At 38.4% G+C, this 15128-nt stretch overlaps 1 pseudogene; it reads left to right on the plus strand.

The window, feature by feature from the left end:
• Window positions 1-1811, plus strand: part of LOC118800591 — a 35089-nt pseudogene extending 33278 nt beyond the window's left edge.
• Window positions 1812-15128: the final 13317 nt, after the last annotated feature.

Raw genomic sequence — 15128 nt, forward strand, 5'->3', positions numbered from 1 at the left:
CTGAGAAATTGTTAAGTTTAAGTGTTAAGTTAGACAGTTTGTTTCTAGCTGCTTTAGGGCCAAGAAGTAGAACCTCTGTTTCATCCGAGTTTAGTAGGAGAAAGTTACTCGACATCCAGTCTTTTTTGTCTTTTATACAGTCCTCAATCTTGCTAAGTTTAATTTTATCATCCGGTTCACTTGATATATATATAACTGAGTGTCATGGGCATAGCAGTGGAAATTTGTGCTGTTTTTACTGATAATACTGCCCAGTGGTAGTATATATATTGTGAATAATACAGGTCCTAAAACAGAGCCTTGTGGAACACCATACTTTACTTTTGTGAGGACAGATAATTGACCGTTTACATTAACAAACTGATAGCGATCAGTGAGGTAGGACCTGAACCAGGAAAGAGCTAGTCCTGTTACCCCTACAAGGTTTTTCTAGTCTATCTCGTAAGATAGCATGGTCTATTGTGTCAAATTCCGCACTAAGATTGAGGAGGACTAGAAATTTTCTTGGTCAGAGAATAATAAAAGATCATTTACAATTTTTTTACTAGTGCTGTCTCTGTACTATGATGTGGCCTAAAACCAGAGTGAAATTTAAATCACTACAGAACAGGTCTGATTTTGGCTTTCTGTCACTCCAACACTAATCAGTCAACTTTGCTCTCGCTATTATAAGTTATCATTTATACTTGTGATAGCAGAGCAGTGAATCGAATCGAACCTGCACTGGATCTCTTTAGCTAAACTAAGTTAGCTAGGAGAGGGGAGCCAGCTAGCATTAGCTTAGCTAGGAGGCTCCAGCTTCAGACACCAGAGAAGAGGTTTAATCACAGAATGGACCTCCTTATTTATTAAAACTCAGAAGGAGGTACTTTAGGTCCATTAATGAGGGTCATAAATGGATCAGTTAAACAGGAAGTTTTGTTCCACTGTTTAGAAGTTTTTGGTAATCACACCTATTCACAGATCAGAAATCAAAGGGATATTAACAGTTGTAGGCTCAGAGGCATCTTCAAAGTTGTTACTTTTTATTATATCATCAGCAGCTATTATATGGATCAACTCTTTAGAAAGCAATGCATGTGAATACATAAATCTAGACATTGGCTACCTGTGTCCTGTAATCTTCTAGGATATTCTGCTGTTAGCTTTTAAAGCTCTAAATCACCTTAAAGCACCTGCTTACATCACAGAATATGTGTCTGTTTAAGTTCCAGCACACGATCTTAAATTTGCAGATAATGACCTTCTGCAAATACTTTTCATAAATTAGAGAAAATGTGTACACTTAAAGAAACATTCAAAAATTAATAATCAGTGCAACGCCAGTATGTGTGTTTATGTTTTAATTGTAAGAAGATTGCTTCAAAAGGCTGTAGAAACACACAAACACATTTTTAGGGAATATAAAACAGATCTAGTGTGTAAGTTTGCATGAGTAAGTGGGAAAGAAAGGGAGAGGGCGTTTTTCTGTGATGAATTTTTGGAAAATCATAATTTATCTTCTGCCATATGTGTTTTGTTCACAGTTTATTTTATTGTTTATATTTTGTGTCACTCATGACTTAATCTGTCATGCTGCATTTATTTTTGATTGGAACCTAGATCAATTCCTGATAGATAATTTCTCTTTCAGGCTGTTTGATTGCAATCTCACAGATAAAAGCTGTGAAGTTCTGTCCTCAGCTCTCAGCTCAAGCTTCTCAAATCTGAGAGAACTGAAACTGAGTGACAATAAACTGCAGGATTCAGGAGTGAAGCTGCTCTCTGCTGGACTGGAGAACCCACACTGTAAACTGGAGAAACTGGAGTGAGATCATCACTTTCTCACACACATTGTCATGTTGTATTTTTAACCTTTTAACAAAGGCGATGATAGAGACAGTGAAAATTAAATCATCTACATATTTACTACTATAATGCTTCTGAGAAATGTATAAGATAATCTTTTTTATATGAAAGTAATAGAAAACATTTACTTTTTATGACAGCACTGTCACTGTACTGCGTGCACTGTGCTCTTTGAGGTAATGAGAGAAGTTGATCTGATTAGATATTACTACAGCACGTCTAATAATGCCAGCTCACAATGTATTTATTCTAACCTCACCCACTTTTACAACTCTTCTGGTCTGCACCAGATTAGCATTTGCATCAGTAGTCATGAAAATACCAACACATCACACAGCAGAGCAGAGATTTTACACATTCTATTTGTGTTTGCACTGTAACCATGGAAAGATGGTAGAGGAGGAGAGATTGAGGGAGAGTGATCGTGTGTACATGAGAGAGAGAGAGAATGTATGTGTTTGTGTGTGATTCTCTGATATTGCTATTTTGTGTGTGTGTGTGTGTTTGTGTGTGCATGTGAGAGAGAGAGACTCTGATATTCTCTTGGTCTTCTGTGTTTGTGTGTGAGCAGATGTTTCTGAATGTTTATAAAGATGAGTTTTTCCATTTTTTTACAGGCTGTATAACTGCGGTATTACAGAGGAAGGCTGTACTGCTCTAGTTTCAGCTCTGAAATCAAACCCCTCACACCTGAGAGAGCTGAATCTGAATTACAATAAACCAGGAGAGTCAGGAGTGAAGCTGCTCTCTGATCTACTGGAGGATCCACACTGTAAACTGGAGACATTACAGTGAGTTACAGAATTACCATTTCTAGACAACTACACAAACACACCAACAGAAGATGTTATTAGAATGACATAAAAACTCTTATGTACAGTGTGTGTGACGGTGATGGGAAATATACATGAGAAAAAATGTACAAGAATGAGTGCCAGATGTACATATGAGCACTGTAGAACGTACCGTGATGTACCTGAAATTATCATTTGATTCATAAAAACTGCACCTTATCACTCAAAACTGCCCTGCCCCCTAATCATGCCCTTCTGAGGTGCAGAATTTAAAAGACGCAGTGAAATAATGGAGTTGTCAAAAAGCTCAAGACAAACTGAAGAGAAACTGAAGTGCAGTGATGAAGAGAGCAGAGTCAATAAAGTAATTTCTTTCTTCAAAACGACACTATTATGGAGTTCATTAGCATTTTAGTACAACCTTGTTTCCAGAAAATTTGGGGCACTATGCTAAATGTAAATGAAAACATAATGCACAAATGTGCAAGATTTAGAGAATCTGAATAAATTGTTGTATGCACATTACAAGGCTGAATAGCATTATTGGCTGGCTATGATTTTTGGGCCCTCAGATGGCACTGCATTAAAAACAGACAAGATTCTGTAATGGAAATCACTGCATGGGCTCAGAAACACTTCTGAAAACCACTGTCTGTGAAAACGGTTCATCGCTACATCCATAAATGAACAACAAAAAAGAAACCATAAATAAAAAGATCCTGAAATGCTGCCGCCTTCTCTGGGCCCGAGGTCATTTAAGATGGACTGAGGCATGGAAAAGTGTCCTGTGGTGTCATGGACTCCATGACATTTGCTGCCAGGCCCTCAGTGATTCGGGATATCTGAACCCAAAGATACATACATTTTCATTTCTAGAAGTCCATGGCAGGGATGACTAAACCAAAACAAGAATAGTCAAATCTCTACATATTCATAATATTTTTATTGGAAATTCACAGATTCAACAAAAATGTTATATAGATGTTATATGAGTAAAATATATTTTAATTTTAGTATGCTAGTATTTGCTGTGGTATTATGTTTACAAGTTGCTGGTGTATGACACTGTCTGCCTCACTAATCCAATTCATTTTGATTACATATTTTGAATGGATTTTATTAAACTTGAACTGAATTTTTCAGAAAAGGTGGAGCTAGAAACAGAGTTACATTTCATTTTGTAGGAGAGATGTGTAGGTTACTTAAATAAACATTACTAATCTTGCTGAGATTATTTTTAAATAATCTACCAAAAACAAAATGTGTCAGGTTGTACTTGGTGCTCTGAGAGTTACAAACGGCTTCCTATTTCTGTTCCCAATCAAATAAAACATCATATGTTCAAACTTCAAAGGAAAATTGGTTGGTAAATGTTCTTTCAGCACATGTAACACTCTGTCTGTCTACTCTTAGGAACATGTTTTGAGGCTGTAATGCAAATGTTGATTTGCCTGATTTTTAAAAGCAGAGTGCAATTTCCTATAAAACTGGTTGCTGTGAGTCACTCAAACTAGTAAATTCAGCTGAATGTGCAACCAGCTGCTCCACCTGTTTTTTTACGCAATCCTCCCCCATTTTTTGTGGCCTTCCCTTGAATGTATATGCATGAGGGAAAGAAGCACATTCTGCTTTTTTCATATGGATGGCCAAGAATTTTTATGCACATATGCCAGTTTTGCACATAATGCATAGGCAGAATGCACCTGAAACCAGCACAAAAGGCTCCAGATGTAGAGCAGGCACATGAGTGTGTGTGAGAGAGAGAATATACAAACATTCATGAATGAGAGAGTGAATGTACATGAGAGCGAGAGAGAGAGAATGTGTGTGTATATGATTCTGGTGTTCTGTTATTCTTTTGTTTGTTTGTGTGTAATGTTATGAATGTTAATAATGATGTAATTTTTTTTTCTTTCTATAGTCTGTCTAACTGCAGTATTACAGAGGAGGGCTGTGCTGCTCTGGTTTCAGCTCTGAAATCAAACCCCTCACACCTGAGAGAGCTGAATCTGAGCCACAATAAACCAGGAGAGTCAGGAGTGAAGCTGCTCTCTGATCTACTGGAGGATCCACACTGTAAACTGGAGAAACTATAGTGAGTCACTGAATTACTGTCTCTGTGCACATATTCACTCAGTGGATGATCTACAACATTTTAGAGCTCAACCTCCTCCATAAACACACACAGACACACAGATTGTTGTGTGTGATGGATCTCGACATCTGTATGAGAAAAAAATCAGTGTGTTCAATACAGATTGTGTGGGGTTGTGTTGTTTGAGGTGTTCAGTGAAGTGTTCTGATATAGCTTCTCTTCTCTTTTGTGTGAACTGATTCATATTTGAATATGTGGTGTTTGTAGTTTTTTGATGTGATACTATCCTGATGCCTCTGGTGCCTTTTGTCTTACTAAGAATGTGAACTTCCTCATAGTGAGTTTCAGGCAGACAAAGACAGAGAGTTTTCTTTACATAATGATTTTATTTATTGCTGGTGTTTTGTGTGAGATAGAGAATTGTGTTTAAAATATTTGGACCACAGTAGGCAAGACAGGTTTATTTATATAGCACCCTTTAAACACTGCTGTCATTCAAAGTGCTTTACAAATGAGAAAATTCAAAATCAGAGTTGTTTACAAATAGAAAAAACATTATTAAAAAGATAATTTAAACATGAAAGATCTAATCAGAAATAATTGATTAGAAATAATTAATTTAAATATTAAATGTTAGATTAGGATCTAAAAACATGCCGTTACAGAGGAAAAGAGGCTAGAAATGCTAACAGTGTTTAAACTCAGCTGCTCAAACTGGAACATTTTGAGCCTGGATTTAAAGTGTCCAGGAGCTTTTTCAATGCTCTTTGTCAACTGGTTCCATTTAAGAGCAGTATAGGAGCTAAACGCTGCTCCATGTTTAGTCTTTACCTTCGGCAGGACTAACTGACCAGTTCCTAATGATCTGAGAGTTCTGATCAGCTCATATCGCTGCAACATTTGAAATAAATATGCTGGTCTTGTACCACTGAGTGATTTATAGACCAGTAATAGTATCTTAAAGTCTATTCTGCAACAGACTGGTAACCAGTGTAAAGATTTAAGAATGGGGAGTGATTCCCTCCTTTTACTCCTGGTGAGACTCTGGCAGCTGCATTCTGAATCAGATGAAGCTGTCTGATTGTCTTTATTAGGTGTCCAGTTAGGCGACCATTACAGTGATCAATCCTGCTAGAAATAAAGGCATGGATGAGGTTCTCCAGCTCTGGTTTAGTCAGAAAATCTCTGATCTTGTTGATGTTCTTAAGGTGATAAAAAGCTGCTTTAGTAACTCCTTTGACACAACTGCTAAAACTAAGATCAGAGTCTATCAGTACACCAAGATTATGTACTACTTCTGTAAATTAAAGAGCTCTTGAGTCCAGATAGGTAGCTAGTATGTGCCTATTATTGCTATTCCCAAACACAGTTCCTGAGAGCCCAATCCAGTTCTCAAGTCTATCTATTAGAATTTTATGATCAATGGTATTGGCAGCACTGAGATCGAGCAGTATTAGAACAGATGTTTTTCCAGAGTCTGTATTTAAATGAATGTCATTAATAACTTTAATTAGAGCCATTTCAGTACTATGATTAGACCAAAAATCTGCCTGAAATTTATCTAGACAGCTGTTTAAGAACAGAAACCAGTAAGTTGCTTAAAGACAATTTTCTCAATAATTTTTCAAATGACAAGTAGATTGGAAATTGGTGTGTAATTACGCAATAGAGTTCCTTCTAGATTTTTCTTTTTTAAGAGAGGCTTCACAACCACAGTTTTTAATTTGTTAGGAAAAATGCCAGACATGTGTGAGGTATTTACTGTATCTGTCCGCTGCTATTGAGTGACACATGTTCTTTAAAAAGTTGGTTGGTAACATGTCAAGACTAAAAATAGGTGATGTGAAATGACTCACTGTATCAATTAAAATTTCATTATTGATAGCACTAAACTGGGATATTTTTAATCATCATATCTGTATGTGGTGATGGACAGGACATGGACTCTTTGGTGGATATAGATGCATTAATAGCTTGCCTGATATTATGGATTTTAGTGTTACAAAAAGTAGCAAACTCATTACATTTCTCTAGTGATACTAATTCAGGGTCCATATACGTATGAAGGTGACTTAGTTACTTTATCAAACATGGCGAAAAGTATTCTGCTGTTGTCAATATTATTGTTGATAATGCTGGAGAAGAAAGATTGTCTAGCTTTGCACATTATTGTGTTGTAATCATGCAGCCTATATTTAAAGAATTCCTTTTGAATTTGAAGCCTGGTTTTACACCATCTGCGTTCAGCCTCTCATTTGGAGTTGAACTGCAGTAGCATTCCTCCAAGGTGCTTTCTGTTGGCATGGTATGATTTTAGCTTTAACTGGTGTAATCTCATCTATAACACTGACAATTTTTGAGTTGAAGCTAGTTTTTGAGTTGATTAAGTTTAGTAAGGTTCACATTTCAAAGAAACACAGTAATGATCTGACAAAGCAACATCCTTAACAGTGGCTGGTATGTTGAGACCACATCCAGAGTGTGTCCATGACAGTGTGTGCTCCTGGTCACATGCTGAGTCCAATATAGCACAGAGTTCCTTGGCGTAACTGTCATTGGAATTGAAAATATGTATGTTAAAATCACCAGCAACAACAAAATGATCAAAACCAGTGAAAATAAAAGGTAACATATCTGTAAATTCATACGTGAAATTAGCATTGTACTTTGGAGGCCTGTAGATAATTAATAGTAATATTTTTTGCACCCATTTCAGAGCCACACAAAAGATACTCAAAGGAATTGAAATTACCCAATGATAACTGCATTGGAAAGAATCCTTAAATTAGAGCAGCTACACCTCCACATTTCCTGACAGCACATGAGACATTTATAAAACTAAAGTTTGGTGGAGCCGACTCGATCAATACAGTTTCAGTACTACATTCCACGTTTCTGTTAAAAGCATAAAATCAAGCCCATGAGCTGTAATAAAATCATTAATCAAATAAGACTTGTTTGTAAAACATCTTATATAAAAAGGGATAATATAATAACCTGTGCACCACACTGCTAGTACCGGAATAAGAGATTTCTGGAACACAGGGTCTGAGCTTGTTTTGAAAACATGTACTGCTGAGATCATCACTGTAGCATCACGGACCCAAAAAATATCAGTTTGCCAGATTACTTGAAAATAGTTTTACCTCATCCCTTTCTGCAGAGGAAGGTGAGTGTAGAGGTAGAGAGAGGAGCTGCCTTTCTTGTGGCTAAGGAGCTTGTCTCTTTTGTTTGAGGTGGTGCAGGTGTTGAGGAAGCTCTGTTTAACAGTCCATCCTTGGTTGGTGATTGTGATGGGGGCAGGAGGGTTGTTGGGTCCCTGAGGCAGTAGTTGAGGGTGAAGGAGAAACTGGGCTAATTTTTTGCTGAAATTGAGGTCTGGCTGACAGAGAGAGTGACAGCCTCATCCCAGCTGAAACCAGCTTCTCCATAATAAGTGGGAGGTTCAGATGGGGGGAGGAGGTGGTGGAGATGGAGGAAGGTGTGGACTGCTCGTGTGGTTTTGGTGTCTCCAGCCGCTGATACAGTTGATCATCGTGGCTCTCATCCGATAAGTGCAGCTCTGTCAGGGCGTTCTCAGTGGGGGAGGATGTTGTGGCTCTGGAGTGATGAGTTGTTGGGTGTTTGTGCTTATGTGTCTCCACCAATGGGGGTGAACAAGTTGCCCAAGGAAAAAATAAGGGTTCTCTGTCAGCGCTTTATCTTCCTTCTTGTTGATGCACAGTCCATCTTGCTTAAAAAATGCTCTCTTCCCAAAAAACATTTGTCAATAAAGTTCAGCTTTTTTTTTGCAGCATTTATGTAGCCAGTTGTTTAATCCAAGTAGCCTTGAGAACATTTCGCTTCTCCTTGTATGCAGAGGACCACTGATGACTGCACACTGAGCTTCCTAAATGTGTTGAGATCATTAAAGTCACTTTTTAATGCATCAGATGCCTGCTTCTTGCCTACATGAACAATGACCCACTGTTGTGTATTTGGCCAGTACTGAAGGAAGCTTTTCATTTAGCTCAGAGACTGTGATGTTTGGCTCACATCGAACTATGCATTTGTGGTTTTTTACATCATTAACAGAGTCATCTTCAAAAACAAGAGTGTCTGCTTTTGCCGCAGACAGTGGCTCTAACAGGGTGCTCTGACCGGCTGACACTTCTGGTGCTTTCTGCAATCTGATCACTACCTTTAGGACACTCACTGAGGCCTTGCAGTGGGTCAGATCTGTTCTGCAAGTAGAGTGACTCGGGCCTATATTCTACTCAGGCTTTATGCCATGGTTTCTCAGCAGCAACTATAGCATTAGCATTAGCATGACGAGCTGTGCTAGTAGGAATGGAGGATGAGACTACAGAGCTATATGTAGCATGGCATTTGGGTTTAGCTCCAGTGCGGGCCTATTGCTCATTTCTGCCAGCTTTACTCACATTAGCCGCTCCATCCATGTGTTCCGCTGGCCCAGCTCTGTGTGTCTCCACTGCCCGTTGCTTTGTTAAGCCTTCTGCTTGTTGTCTGCTGCTAACACTCCCACACCCTACTCCTTGTGTAACAGAGGAATGCCAGTCCTTAAACCCTGATAACAGGCTCCAAAACTGTAATTTTTTGCAGAAGACCGTAACAATTCTGACAGCACATGTGCTCTGAAATCTAAAGAGATGTTTTCTTTAGCAGCAGTAACAAACTTTTCTAATTTCTGTGTCTATGGCAGTACTGTAAAAAATACAAAAAAACAGGAAAGATTGTAAAAAGAACAAACTTCTGAATATAAAAAGGTGAAATGAAAGATAGTACAGCTAAGCAGAGAAGCGTCAGGAGAGTCACATGTTCTAGAAATGATTGTATTCTAGCATAACTTTATGTTGTCCCAACAGCACAGATATGCTTTGACACACTGCCTTCAGTGTGTCAGTGTGTTACTGTTGTAACGGGTTTTGCAATTTTTAATTATTATTATTGCTAGAACCTTATGTGTGTGAGGTAACCCGGATTTATTTGAAGCCTACAGACCAGGGCAAGAGAGAGAAACGCTCGCACCAAGGATGCTTCAGAAAAGGGAATTTATTGGCTAAATATCAAACTACTTTGGACTACATTCAATGATAAACAATAGAAAATAAAACCAGAAAACAAAACAAAACAGGTGAATCAAAAGTGATAGTAATGAAAGACAAAATAGCTTGAGTAAGCTAAGAGTGATTCACGGCTAAATGGTATGAGGCAGTGTAGTTTGGGGAACCGCTTGGGAGAGCCTCTAGAGAATTAACCTAAGCCTGGACGGGAATAACTATATGGCTGGATGTACCTATAAAAGTTCTCTTATTAAATAAATTGGCGTCAGGGCCTTGACTGCAAATTGATCCATCATTGTTCCAGCTTATGTGGGAGTCGGGGGCTGATTTCAGGAGGGGTCGTCTCAGGACAGACTCGATCGAAGGCTGGAGCTCACGCGGTGGTTACTCTCCGTGGATGCTGCATCTCTGTGCGGGCACGTGCCTTTCCGTCAGTGATTGGGCGGAGGCGTCTCGTGGCCGTCTGACGGTGGAGCTTGGGTGGCCTTTCGAGGGTCGATCTGTTCACAAATCAGTGCGTGGCTCTGGGTGCGATGCTGGGTCTCTGTGGCGTCCGAACCGCTCCCACTCCGCTGGCGAGGTTCAGGTTGCAATCAGGTTCTGAGGCTGGTGGTACCAATTTAACTAACTACCTCTCTTTAGCAGAATCGAAAGTTATGGATATATCCTCCCAGGCCAGACAAGAAATATCCACCTTCCTTCTCTGAGGGTGGTTCAAACTTAAGGTGTGTAGACGAACAGGCAAGTTACAAAACAAACAAAGGTTTCAGATCTGAAAATTTAGCGTCCTAATACTTCTGACCTGTCTTTCTGACCTAGGCCGGCACAAACTTAGAAACTTTTGTTGCGAACGCAGGAACCCCCTAAATTTTGCGGTGCACTCTGGTTTTGCTCGGCTGGAGGCCCTACCCTTTGGAGGTGGTGCCAGAGTGCTGATATGTTGACTAGCTTGTTTCCCACTCTGATTGGTTGTGCATAATTTGAGGAATGCCTTCCCCAAAATCACTGCCTCCTTTGTTTCAGCTAGTTTAAACAAAGAAAAAGAACATTTCTAAATCATCCAATTGGTTTAACTTTCAAAATCAAGGAATGAACAATTAGGATATTCAGGCATGTTTCTAAGAGAGAGTTTAACCTTTTTACCTGATACACAATACATGTCAAAGAACACAGGTACTATTTGCCTATCATCTCTGAACATGACCCAATGCATGAAAAAAATAAAATCAACAAAAAAGGAAAGGAACAAAGAAAAGAAAAAGAAAAGAAAACCACATTCAGGATACATCTTGGTCAATGGTCTAAACTCATAGCAATTAAATGGTTGGGTCTGACTTTTATCAAAGTTATACTCTACATATTTCTAGCACTTAACGATAGAAAAAGATACAGGTAATATTTAGGTACTACCCAACAACAAGATTAATACCACAAGTAGTATTGCTTACAGATTATAGAAATGTCGATAATCAAGTAAACAAAGCACGAAGTTTCTGGCTTCTCATAAGCACAAGTCCTTATGGTGGTGATGCGGTAATTTGCGATTTCACCCCTTGGGGGTGCTGTGGGTCCATGCTTGAGATCCCTAGGGAATTTAGAAAGTTGGAATTTTGCCGTCCAAAGTTGTACAAATTCCGTTTTGGTATGTCTAGTTTAGTCAAAAAGAGTTCTAACGAACGGTTGCAGTATGCAGTGGACATACACCTTAGAAATGTACTTTCTGTTACTTAAGATAAAAAGTTGCTCACAGTACTTTGGAGAGGCATCTGCCACATTCCAGAGGAAGTGTCCTGTTTTTCTGCTGGGTGAATTCAGCTGTAAATCTGACTGAGTCTGGGGTTGGGGGTATTAAGCCGACAGCTTTACGCCTCACTCCCAGACTTGCTGGAGCCAAAAGGTCCTTCACTTTTGGGTAAACACTCTGCTTGAGGTAGAGTTTCAGCCAGTGTTCGCTACACTGTTGTGGTCATTAAATGCTTCTTAGTTTAATCCACCTTGTTGATTGAAGTGACTTTGTCTAACTAAAAAAGAATAAGGAAGTAAAAGAGTAAAGACTGTGTCACCATTTCAGCCACCCCCCACAGTCAGGCTCCCTCTCTTTATAATCAGCTTGACCTGTAGGGGGCGACTCACACAGAGAGAAATGAATACACACAACACTAAATCAACATGCTAGCTGAGGCTCCTACAGCTGTCTATGAGAGAATCAGAGCTGTTTATTGGTTTATTAGTGTTGATGAGACTGTACTGTTTATCTAGTGATGGTGTTTATCCTGATTGTGTCTGTGTGTGGAGTCTGAGTGCTGACTGTGATCAGTGTGTGTTCATGTCTGATCATTCTGTCCCATTTCCTGTTTTACAGCTTCAGAACAGACAACTGACCTGGTCTGAGTCTCACACACACTGGGGGATATAAGGAGAGGATGAAGTCTTATAGAACACACACCCACACACACACAGTGACTGCATCTCCAGTGTCCTGTCCATCAAACTCCTCCTGTTTGAGAACGAGCCTACATTGGGAATTTAATAAACTCCCTCTAGAAATCAACACTGGACTCATGAGAGTGGATAGGATCTTCAAGATCATGAAGACACCATCTCACACACACACACACACACAGATATGAGAGCACAGAGAGGCTCCTGAAGAGCAGCTGAATGAGCTGAAACTCTGCTGTCCTGGTCTCTAATAGTGTAAAGTCTCTTTGGTGTGTATGAGATTATGAGATTATGAGATGCTTTCATTATGTTTTTATTATAGCTCAACAGTCAGTGCTGACCGTGGCAGGACTTCATGGTCAGTTAGTCCATCACTCCTGCTCATTAACATATGTATAGTGTATAAATATGAAATATACTTTGTAATAAAGTAATAAAATGTAATAATGTAGTACCTTGACTGGTAATGTGTCTTAATCAATAATGTAATAACATTTTACTGATTCTGCAATATGTCATTACATTATTGGGAATTTATCACATTTTCATATTCAACAGTTTGTTACTTATTTGTAAAATGATCATTTTTTTCCATATTACTGTAATAATGTTGCCTGATAAAGGTGACATTATGTTCATTTTCAGTCCGTACAGTGTTCTGTATCATTCCCAGCACCAACAATCACCACATCTCCACTGCTCTGGTGCCACAGGGGCCGTATGGCAAGTACTGTATTTCATATTTCTATAAGAAGGAATAATATAGTTTACAAGGTGTTGATGGAAGATTATGAATGCGGTTTATTTAACTGTTTATAATAAAGGTGGGCTGGACTGGACCAAAGCTGGACTGAGCTACATTTAGCATTAGCCTGTTCATTAATGACTAGAATGAAAAACCTTAGAATCAGAATAAAAGAACAGATCAGCTGCTGAATTACAGAAACACTCAGTCTTTAGTCCTAAATTCAGATATGAGCAGCTCACTAATATGTATTATAGAAGCAAATCTTGCCTTAATTTAGGAATTTTATCTGATCTTACAAAATCTGATCTCCAGTTAGAAAATTCTAAACTACTCAGTCAGGGTCATTAATTGATTATGTTACCTAGCAACCAACAATACATACACAGCTGAAACATGTTTTATATTAGTCAGTTAGACAGTTTAGACAGTGTAAAAAAAAGTCAAAACTAACGTGATTAACTACAAGTTTGAAAAAAGTTATTTTTCCTAAAGGTTTAACCAATATAAAAGCTAGTGTTGTGAAAAAAGTATTTGCCCCCTTCCTAGTTCCTTCTAATTTTGTATATTTGTCACACCTGAATGTTTCAGATCATCAATTAAAAATACTTTTAATATTAAACAAATACAAACTAAACACAAAATGCTATTTTTAATGCTGATTTCATTTACTGAAGAAAAAATGCTGTTCAGTCCTACCTGGCCCTATGTGAAAAAGTAATTGCTCCCTTAACTACTAAATCAACTAGTTAACCAAAGTCACTTGAATACACTGTAAAAAGTGGGACTGGGGTTAATTAATATTTACTAAATACATAATAGCATAGTAACCTCTACAGAATAAAAAAGACAATGTTCAGTTAGAAATCAACCTGAGCTGAATCCAATAAATTTAAACAATTTATTAATTTTACTCAGTTTTGGTTGAATAAAATTAGCTGTGATACATTGCATAGAATTTACTTATGTTTTATCAGGAACAACAACAATGCAGAAAATGGATAGATTTTACTCATTGGGAGGTCTTTGGTTTTAATCACCTCACGCTTCTGCCCAACGCATTTTGTGCTTCATGGACACCCGTGACACTACATGTTTCAGGGGGTCAGTCCTTTTTAATTATTGCTAGGAAACAAACAATTTCCAAGTATGTTGCTGTAGCAGTTGCCCATTCTATTACGTTACTGCAGCTACCAAACGTCAAACTTCCTGTGCTGTAAGTCAAATGTAAGCTAGCAGCTAGCGAATGCATTTTAGTTTCGATTAGCATAGAAGCATTGCCTGGACTTAAATTACAGATTTTGCTGTTGAGGTACAGATAAAGGTGAGGCTCTCTGATGTGTCGGCAAAAAACATACAGGAAGATTCCACCGTATTGAGGAGAGCAGATTCCACCCATATTGAGGAGAGCAGATTACACCCATGTTGAGCTCAGAGCCGTCACCAACGTTTCACCGCGGAGGCGACAACTGCGCGCCTAGAGCTGCTTCTGGAAACTTCGAAAGGATTCAAAATGCATTTGGTGAATAAATTATTGGTTTATTTGACGTAGCAGCTGCTTTTCAATTGGACATTTATTCAAACCTAATTCTGTTATTTGTGCATGTTGAACTCTTCATATGTCAAAACGGAAATAAGCACCACTTGCTAACAGTTAAGGTAGCTAACGTCAGCTAACTAGCTCGCTAGCAAGTCACCTCTTTTAGTGACTGTTTGCTCTCACAAAATATGAGAGGCACCTTTTTAGCTAAATTACAACTTTAAAGTGAGACAGTGTAGAATTTATGTTAGAATTGTTAACTAGCTAAATAACCCAGCTAGTTTAGCTACGTATGCGCAAGCTTAGTTAATAGTTCTGCCGGATGACTGGTTCACTCCGGCTTTACTTTGCAAATCTGTTGTATGAAAACAATAGAACTTTAAAGATTGCGTGCTATTGTGAAAGACAGTACAATTTTAGTCACAGTAACCTGCTCTGTCTTGTATTGTTTTGCCTTTACCTTGCCTTTTTCTTGTTACTTTGAAGATTTATTTTTGATACTTTTTACTGTTTGTTCAGGATTCTTTATCCTTATGTTTTGTATGGTGAGTGCTTATTACTAATTTCTTCGTTTTAGGTGCAGTCATGAGGTGTCCATCTT

Source organism: Colossoma macropomum, unplaced genomic scaffold (genome assembly GCF_904425465.1).
Source record: "Colossoma macropomum unplaced genomic scaffold, Colossoma_macropomum, whole genome shotgun sequence".
Classification (NCBI taxonomy): domain Eukaryota; kingdom Metazoa; phylum Chordata; class Actinopteri; order Characiformes; family Serrasalmidae; genus Colossoma; species Colossoma macropomum.